We start from the raw sequence: 10130 nt of genomic DNA, 5'->3' as shown, positions 1-10130 counted from the left end.
ACCTGAATGGTCTAGTGGTTTTCCCTACTTTCTTCAGTTTAAGTCTGAATTTGGCAGTAAGGAGCTCATGATTTGAGCCACAGTCAGCTCCCGGTCTTGTTTTTGCTGACTGTATAGAGCTTCTCCATCTTCAGCTGCAAAGAATATAATCAATCTGATTTCAGTGTTGACCATCTGGTGATGTCTATATGTAGAGTCTTTTCTTGTGTTGTTGGAAGAGGGTGTTTTCTATGACCAGTGTGTTCTCTTGGCAAAACTGTATTAGCCTTTGCCCTGCTTCATTCTGTACTCCAAGGCCAAGTTGCCTATTACTCCAGGTGTTTCTTGACTTCCTACTTTTGCATTCCAGTCCCCTATAATGAAAAGGACATCTTTTTTGGGTGTTAGTTGTAGAAGGTCTTGTAGGTCTTCATAGAACCTTCAACTTCAGCTTCTTCAGCATTACTAGTTGGGGCATAGGCTTGGATTACTGTGATATTGAATGGTTTGCCTTGGAAACGAACAGAGTTAATTCTATCGTTTTTGAGATTGCATCCAAGTACTGCATTTTGGACTCTTTTGTTGACCATGATGGCTACTCCATTTCTTCTAAGGGATTCCTGCCCACAGTAGTAGATATAATGGTCATCTGAGTTAAATTCACCCATTCCAGTCCATTTTATTTTGCTGATTCCTAGAATGTCAACATTCACTCTTGCCATCTCCTGTTTGACCACTTCCAATTTGCCTTGATTCATGGACCTAATATTCCAGGTTCCTATGCAATATTGCTCTTTACAGCATCAGACCTTGCTTTTATCACCAGTCACATCCACAACTGGGTACTGTTTTTGCTTTTGCTTCATCCCATCATTCTTTCTGGAGTTATTTCTGCACTGATCTCCAGTAGCATATTGGGCACCTACCGACCTGGGGAGTTCCTCTTTCAGTATCCTATCATTTTGCCTTTTCATACTGTTCGTGGAATTCTCAAGGCAAGAATACTGAAGTGGTTTGCCATTCCCTTCTCCAGTGGACCACATTCCTTCAGACCGCTCCACCATGACCCGTCCTTCTTGGGTGGCCCCACACGGCATGGCTTAGTATCACTGAGTTAGACATGACTGTGGTCCTGTGATCAGATTGGCTAGTTTTCTGTGATTATGGTTTCAGTGTGTCTGCCCTCTGATGCCCTCTCGCAACACCTACCATTTTACTTGGGTTTCTCTTATCCTGGACGTGGGGTATCTCTTCACGGCTGGTCCAGCAAAGCGCAGCCGCTGCTCCTTACCTTGGACGAGGGGTATCTCCTCACTGCCGCCCCTCTTGACCTTAAACGTGAAGCAGCTCCTCTCCGCCCTCCTGCACCCGCGCAGCCGCCGCTCCTTGGGCGTGGGGTAGCTCCTCTTGGCCGCTACTGCGCCTTCGCAGCCTGGCACTCTCGGCCGCTGCCCCTGACCTTGGGTGAGGGGTAGCTCCTCTAGTCCGCGCTTCTGCGGTCCGTCGCAGCCGCCGCGCTTGTGCGCGGTCCCTCACAGCCACCACACCTAACTGTAGCTGAAAGCAAACCTGTAACACAGCTTAGCCTCACTTATCCTCTACAAATAAGAGAAATCAGACTGAAATGCCTATGGTAGAGTTTCTCAACTTGAAATCCTTGCTTCTTTATTGGTAAAGAATTTTGTGCATTTTCCTGGGTCAGAGTATCTGTAGCTATAAACAAATTCTGGAAGGAGGGAATGATCTCTTAAAATGGTAAAATCTAGAGTTTGTAACAGGAATTCTATTTCTGTAGACACAGGGTGTCCCACCCGACCAGAAAATTGAAAGTTTTTTTTACCTAATCTTCAACCTGCATTTACTCTTTCTGTTGTCTTTATCCTTCATCTGCCTGTTTGTTTTGAATAATAAATACTGAATTTATTTTGTTGTTGCATAATATTCAGATAAAACTGAATGTGATTGATATTAACTCAACGTTTAATTTTAAACTCAACGTTTAAAAATGTTTAAAGGTTTCTAGCTTATAGTGACCCCTGGTGTTGTTTTAAAAAACATGCAGTATTCTATTCTTATCTTTCATCTTTAAGACCATCCACTGATGTTACCTGGGGCTTCCCAGGTGGCTCAGTGGTAAAGAATCCGCCTGCCTGAAGAGACATAGATTGGATTCCTGGGTCAGGAAGATCCAGGGTATGGCAGGAGGAGGGTATGGTAGCCCACTCAGGTATGTATTCTTGTCTGGAGAATTCCATGGACAGAGGAGTCTGGCGGACTACAATACATGGGGTAGCACAGAGTTGGCCATGAATGAAGCAACTTAGCATGCACATGCACACACATTTTGGAGATATACATAGCTCTAGATCATGCACTTTAAACTATTGGGTAGTCTTCAGTTGTATAACTTGAGTATACTGCTATTTACTTATCTGCATCCCCACTAGTGGGCAATTATGCTTTTCCCATATCATTTTATCCTTTGTCAGAGTGCCTGTTGTTGTTTAGTCGCTTAGTCATGTCAGAGTGCCTGCTGCTGCTGCTGCTAAGTGGCTTCAGTCGTGTCCGACTCTGTGCGACCCCATAGACGGCAGCCCACCAGGCTCCGCCATCCCTGGGATTCTCCAGGCAAGAACACTGGAGTGGGTTGCCATTTCCTTCTCCAATGCATGAAAGTGAAAAGTAAAAGCGAAGTCACTCAGTCATGTCCAACTCTTCACGACCCCATGGACTGCAGCCTACCAGGCTCCTCCGTCCATGGGATTTTCCAGGCAAGAGTACTGGAGTGGGTTGCCATTGCCTTCTCCAGTCAGAGTGCCTTGGTCCCTGATAAACATTTCCTGAGTGAATGGATAAACTAAATGGATCATCCGTGAGTAACAAGGAAGCTTATTGTGAAGCGTGCTAGACTTCTGGTATGGACTGTAGTTGAGAATCGCTACTAGAAATTGCAGTGTCAAAAGGATGCCCAGGAAGCTCCAAGCCCAGCCCCTTGCTTTGTTTTCATGATCTTAGAGGCAGATAGACAGGGTTGGGGAAGAATAGCCTTTTACTGCTTTCAAGCTCTGTATAGTTTTTCAGTGTTATGATTGGCATTAATATCCTCAGTCATCTCTCAGCTGAAGAAACAGTACATCTCAAGGATGATCTTTCTACTTTCGAATTCAAACAGCACTCTATTAGCCATCTTTTGAATTGTATGGACACACCCAGCTGGCAGGCTACAGGCCTCACAACCTGAGTGTGGCCTATATTTACTGAGTCAAGAATAAATCTGCCTAGGCTGCTTTGTTGTTACAAGGAGACCAGTTATTTAATGCTCAAGTTTGAGTTCAGATACTCTGGTTCCTCAGTTGGTTTTCATATCGTGACAGAGGGCAGCTTCCAATGAAGAACTTGACAACACTGACTATGCAGTGATGGCAAAGTTTTGGCATAGGACATTATTTACTATTTGGGGATGATGCATTTTGTGGCTGGGGCAAAGCAATGCTGAAATGTGGTTGACTGAAACCATGCTTAGAAATTTCTGATTTTTGGCAAAATGCCACACATACTTTCTCCTGGTATCTAGCGTCTACATCCTCTGAAGCATCTTGATGCCCTTCTTGAAAATCAATTAACTTTAACCGTTCATTTCTGGACTCTCAAGTCTTTTCCTTTAATCAGTATAACCTTATGTCAGTACCACACTGTCTTTTTTTTTTTTTTTTTAATAAATATTTATTTGGTCATCATCCCAAAGTTGGTGGTTGTTCTGTTGCTCAGTCATGTCCGACTCTATGTCCATATGGACTGCAGCACACCAGGCTTCCCTGTCCTCCCTGTTTGCTGAAATGCATGTCCATTGAGTCAGTGATGCCATCCAAGAAGCTTATTCTCTGTCATCCTCTCCTCCTTCCTTCAATCTTTCCCAGCATCAGGTCTTTTCCAATGAGTCAGCTCTTCACATTAGGTGGCCAAAGAATTGGAGCTTCAGCTTCAGCATCAGTCCTTCCAATGAGTATTCAGGGTTGATTTCCTTTAGGATTGACTGGTTTGATCTCCTTGCTATCCAAGGGACTCTCAAGAGTCTTCTCCAATACCACAGTTCAAAAGCATCAATTCTTCAGGGCTCAGCCTTTTTTATTGTCCAACTCTCACATCCATTCATGACTATTGGAAAGACCACAACTTTGACTAGACGGGCCTTTGCAGGCAAAGTAGTGTCTCTGCTTTTTAATATGCTGTCTATGTTTGTCATTGCTTTTCTTTCAGGATTAAGCATCTTTTAATTTCATGGCTGCAGTCACTATCCACAGTGATTTTGGAGCCCAAGAAGTAAAGTCTGTCACTGTTTCCATTGTTGTCCCATCATTTGCCATGATGTGATGGGACTGGATGCCACAATCTTAGTTTTTTGAATGTTATGTTTTAAGCCAGTTTTTTCCCTCTCCTCTTTCATCAAAAGGCTTAGTTTGCTCCTCTTTGCTTTCTGCCAAACTTGGTACTGTCGCTGTTGTTGTTTAGTGCTAAGTTGTGGCTGGATCTTTTGCAACCCCATGGACTATAGCCCGTGAAGCTCCCCTGTCTGTGGGATTTTCCAGGTAAAAATACTGGAGTGGGTTGCCTTTTCCTTCCCCATACACTGTCTGGATTATGTAGCCTTGTGGTAAGTTTTGAATTTGGGAACTGTAAATGCTCCACATTTGTTCTTTTTCAAGATTGTTTTGGCTATTCTGGTCCCTTGGATTTCCATATGAATTTTATGATGAACTTGCCAATTTCTGCAAAAAAAAAAAAAAAGAAAGAAAAGAAAAAACCTACCTAGGATCTTGGGAGGGCTTATGTTGAATCTGTAGATCAGTTTGGAAAGCATTACCATCTTCGTAAGTCTTCCAGTTCATGCACAGGGGATGTCTTTAATTTCTTTCAACATTTGTAATTTTCGGTGTACAAGTCCTACAATTCTTTGGCTAAGCTTATTCCTATTATGGGCTTTTAAGATGGATGCTGTTAAAAGAGTTGTTTTCATTTCTTAAATTTTCACTTTTTAAATTTATTGCTACATTACACAATTCTAATAAAAATGCTTTAAGTAAACAATACCACCAAAGCAGACTCATGAAGTAGGAAATCACTTGGTGGGGACTTTTGCTGTTTGTTTTTTTTAATATGTACTATCTGCTCTATTGAAGGCATCCATTCCATAACTTTTTTAAAAAGGCTGCATGAACTTCCTTTCAGGAAACCTGTGATTCTCAGTTTATTCCTTGGTGATGTTGGGCATTTTTCAAAAAGATAATCTCCTTGAAACAGGAATGTTCTTGGGAGACTTGTATAGAAAGAAGACAAGCATTTCACACAAAGATCTCTATTGGGTAGGTTTCCAGAAATTTAGGGATATAAAGAAATGAAGGGGGAAAGAGGAAGAGATAAAAAGCCTGTAATATGTGATAAGAAAGACGTAAAACTAAGAAAATTTTGAAATTCTTTTATGTTTTAAATGCAGCTAGATGTGTGTACTGAAATACATACTAACACTTCATTAATTTCAAGAACTGATGGAGTTTCGTTTTTCAAAAAAAGTATTTTGAGTGGCCAATTATTATTCTGGGACCACACAAAATGTCTGAGTTGTGGTGTATTTTATATGTTCTTTTTTTTTTTTTTTTTTTCTGGCCATGCCTCCTGGCTTGCGGAATCTTGGTTCCTCTGACCCAAGATTGAAACCAGGCCCTCAGCAGTGAAAATGCAGAGCCTTAATCACTGGACCACTAGGGAAGTCCCTACATGCTACTTTTTATCCTAACCTAGAGAGAGATGTGAGGTAGCTACAGTAGGTGTTGCCACCATTTTAACAGGAGGAATTTGAAATCATAGATTTTCCAAATACAAATGAGATCTCTGGTTTTCCTAAATGCTAACAACTTATGATCCAGTTACGTATAAATATACGTATTTTTAAAAATTAGGGCACATTTGAGAATAACAAGTGATTTCAAATTAATTCCTTTAAAAGTACAAAGATATAGAAAGCTGTGAATGGATTAGGATTTATCTGATAAATTCATCTTGAGAGAGAGGGTAGCAGTACAGGGGAAAAAGAGAAGGAAGATTTAGGAGGACTGTAAGGATCTGTGAAGATTTAGTCCTTTGTTTCTCAAGGCCATCACCTGTATTAGAATTTCCTTTGCTTTTGTTTAGTTGCTAAGTCATGTCCAACTCTTTGCCACCCCACTGACTATAGCCTGCCAGGCTCCTCTATCCATGGGATTCTCCAGGCAAGAATACTGGAGTGGGTTGCCATTTCCTCCTCCAGGGGATCTTCCTGATCCAGGGATTGAACTCATGTCTCCTGCTTGGCAGGGGATTCTTTACCACTGAGCAGAATTCCCTTTACAATGTGTTTAAAAAGTCCTGGGCCCTGTCAATGGTATATATCCAGTGTATTTGACACTAAAAAGTGGATAAATTTCCAATACTCCATTCTTCTATACAACGAAATTGACTTAAGTAACAATCATGCACTAACAATGGCCAAAAAATAAAGACTGAAAATTTTTATTGTAAAGTCACATAATCAAGGCAGCCAAAACTAACAGTTAAAAAGTAGCATAAACATTACAGAAACAAAAAGGAAAAGAATCTCTCTATAGTGTTTGTATCTACCTAAGAGTTTTAATTCTGATCTTTTGTTAAGAGATCAACATGAGATTTCATGTAAATAATTGTCTAGCAATTAATAAATCAATTTTAATAAAACTGAAAGATCAAAAGTTACCTTTGGTAAGTACTAAATCATACTGCTGATGTAATACTTTATTACTTTAATCTTAAGTGGAACAATAAGCAATTAAGGATAAATTCCAATTTTAAAGATGCTTTAAATTCTGTAAAACATTCGGCATGTGCACTGAATTTGGCATGTGTCAACTGGTCTCACAGAAGGACTGACAGATGATGGAGTCAAGAGCCATGACTCCCTTACTGGAAGGGGCCAAGTACCTGGAGGGGAACCAACAGGAGGTGTGGAGAGGTCTGCAGATGAAGGAAGGCAAGGAAGGGTGGAGGAGTTCTTTCTCTCACAGCTTCCTTGTGATGTAGGAGGTAAGATTATTGATCAAGCAAGAGGGATTGGAAAGAGGTGGGGCTTAGGGATTTAAGAGCAATATAATCTGATGGAGGGTTGAGAGCTGACTAGGGAAACAGCACAGTAGACTGAGGCAGGACGAAACACCAGTTTTTAAGACACCCAGTTCAGTGCATCTCTTAATAAATCACATTAAAAAGGATGTCTGGTGGTTCAGTGGTAAATAACCTGCTTGCCAATACAGAAGACACAGGTTCGATCCCTAGGTGAGGAAGATGCCCTAGAAATTGGAAAAGGCAACCCACCCCAGTATACTTGCCTGGAGAATCCCATGCACAGAGGAGCCTGGCGGCTACAGTCCATGGGGTTGCAAAAGAGTCAGGCACGACTTAGCAACTACACAACTGGGAGGTATGCTGCCTGCATGGGAGGCAGGGAGGGCTGCCTGAAAGAAATGGAGGAGTGGAGGAAGTAGTAGTTTCTGCTTCAAGACATCCCAGCTCTACTTTTTAACATTTTAAGCACGTTTTCAAAACAATGAGACAGGAACTTGACATGAAAGATGACTGTTTTGTCTTGATCTACTGGTGTAAATCTGTTGGAAAATAGTGTGCTGCATTTTCTTGTGTTGCAGCACTAGAAACAGTGTTGCTCACCAGCTCATCAAGCTCCTCACTAGCTTGAAGACAGTCACTCATAACTATCACCATTATCATTAATAATATGTGTGAACAACAACAGGCCAGCTGAGTAGGGCAGCTGGAAGGTCTGTAAATAGTACTGGACTGATTAACTTAATAATCACGTGCCAGCAGCCTCTAAGTAGCACATGACCACACTTTACACACCAAACTAGCTATGATCTTCAAAACAAAGTCTGAGGCTTTTAAAAGGAGTTAACTTTTAAAAATGGGAAATTATGATTCATACTGTGAGTAATGTCATGTCAGTCGTGGTTGCTGGTTGTTTGAACATAATCTTTAAGAAATTGTTTGAGAAATGTGCAGATGGGGAATGAAATCCCCAATCAGGCAGAGTTAACAAAATTAAGCTGTGTACTATGATCTTCCTGATACCCTAATGTATTTTTTGGTTAAAAGATGTCATAAACTTGTTACTAGAGCGATTTTTGAACAGTCCCCCACCCAAGTTTTTTAGATATTTAAGGGCAGAGGGCAGAAGTTTTCCACAGTACCTTACCTAGTCAACCTTCAACTTGAATATTTGCATAATTCATTACTTTCAATATTTTATTAAATGCGAAGCTCTCTGTAAAGTTCTAGGAACTTAAAAATGAGTCATTCATAGTTCCTTAAGGGTTTTAGATTTAGATGAGATGAGTTTACTTGTGTAACATGAAACAGAGGTGGTGGAAGGGAGAGTAGTCACTATCTAGAAGCTGGCAGCTGGCTGAGCTCCCAATTGTTTTGAAGGATGGCTTTGAGATGAACAAGATTGGAAGAACGTTCCTGGATGATGAAACTCATACCAGGCATGTGTGAAGGTGAGAAGTGCCAGAAGATAACCTAGAGGTACGCTGGTACCTAGGAGATTCTTAGGCTGAGAAGTTTAAGTTGTATCTAACACACAAAACAAAATCAGTGAATGTCATAGGCAGGTAAGAGATAGGATGAGTATGGTCTTAGATAAAGTAAATAACAAAAGATGAGTTGGGAGGTAAGCTGAGCAATAAACTGAAAAATATGTTGGGTGCTGTTAATAAATGTTGAGTGTCCAGCAGGCACTGGGCAAATAGCTTTATTAGAGAAGGATTTCCATTTTGGCAGGTCAGACAGATACTGAAAGATACTGGGTTAGCCATATAGTTTGTTTGGGTTTTTCTGTAAGATGTCATGGAAAAACCTGAATGAACTTTTCACCAACCCAACAGAAGGATCTAGGTGAACTCTGGGCATGTCAGGGAAAGACTCCTTGAGAAGGTGACACTCAAGTTGAGACCTGGTAGAAAAAAAAGCTTTAACAACTGGACTGACCTGAAGTACTTAAGGTGTTTTAATAGTAGCCTCTTAAGGATTCCTAAAAAGAAACACCTTCTTTTGTCTGCCTGGGAAATCTACAGAAGGACCTAAAATGTTTATTAATGAAATAATGTGATGACGACAACATTCAGTTTCTTCTCTGCTCCTCCAGCACCTCATGTTTTCATCATTTGCATTATCATTACTTTTGAGAATTTGGAAGAGGCCTAAATAACAGATTTAAGAGCAAAGAGGGAGACACTACAGAAGGCAGCAAGGAGAGAAAAAGATTTAAAAATGTAAAGGAGCAGTGGTTTAGAAAGTTCAAATTAAGTCTCAGCATTGTCCATTTAATACAGTAACTTGGGGGGGCTGGTCCTTGGATTTTTTGTTTGTTCTTGTTTTCATTTATTAAGGAAGGGACAGTGCAGAGGGTTGCTAATATCCTTGGCTTTAAGGGAAATATAACTTGCTGAGAATTATTATGGACACATGAAGTATCAGGAAACTGCAGTAGTGTTTTCTCTGTTGTTGTCATTCAGTTGCTAAGTCATGTCCAACTCTTTGTGACCCCATGGACTGTAGCATGCCAGGCTTCCCTGTCCTTCACCATCTACCAGAGTTTGCTCAAACTCATGTCCATCGAGTCAGTGACGCCCTCCAACCATCTCATCCTCTGTCACCCCCTTCTCCTCCTGCCCTCTCTCTTTCCCAGCATCAGGGTCTTTCTCTAGATATGTGCATATGTCAAAAAACTAATCTTGATACATTTTAACTTATCACTGGGAAAGAATATCAGGCATATAAGTTCCTACACTCTGGAAAAGGGGAAGATGAGGACTGAATTAGTTTTATTCTCCCTCCCACCCCAAAGAAAGAAGTCAGACAAGAAACATTTGAAACTTTTTATTCACTAGATTTGTCACCAGCACATTCCAGTCATGATTTTACATACTAAGGTGTATTTAATTTGTAACGATGAATGTCATTGATGACTAAGAGGAAGGTCAAGCACCAATATATTTTTTAAAGGCCTAAGACTGTGCTTTGCTTAGCAATTTTCTGGCTGAATTCCTTCTTACCGCTTACTCTCTTTGTGC

This window comes from Cervus elaphus, chromosome 21, assembly GCF_910594005.1.
Source record: "Cervus elaphus chromosome 21, mCerEla1.1, whole genome shotgun sequence".
Lineage (NCBI taxonomy): Eukaryota > Metazoa > Chordata > Mammalia > Artiodactyla > Cervidae > Cervus > Cervus elaphus.
Note: the sequence above shows the minus strand (reverse complement) of the source record.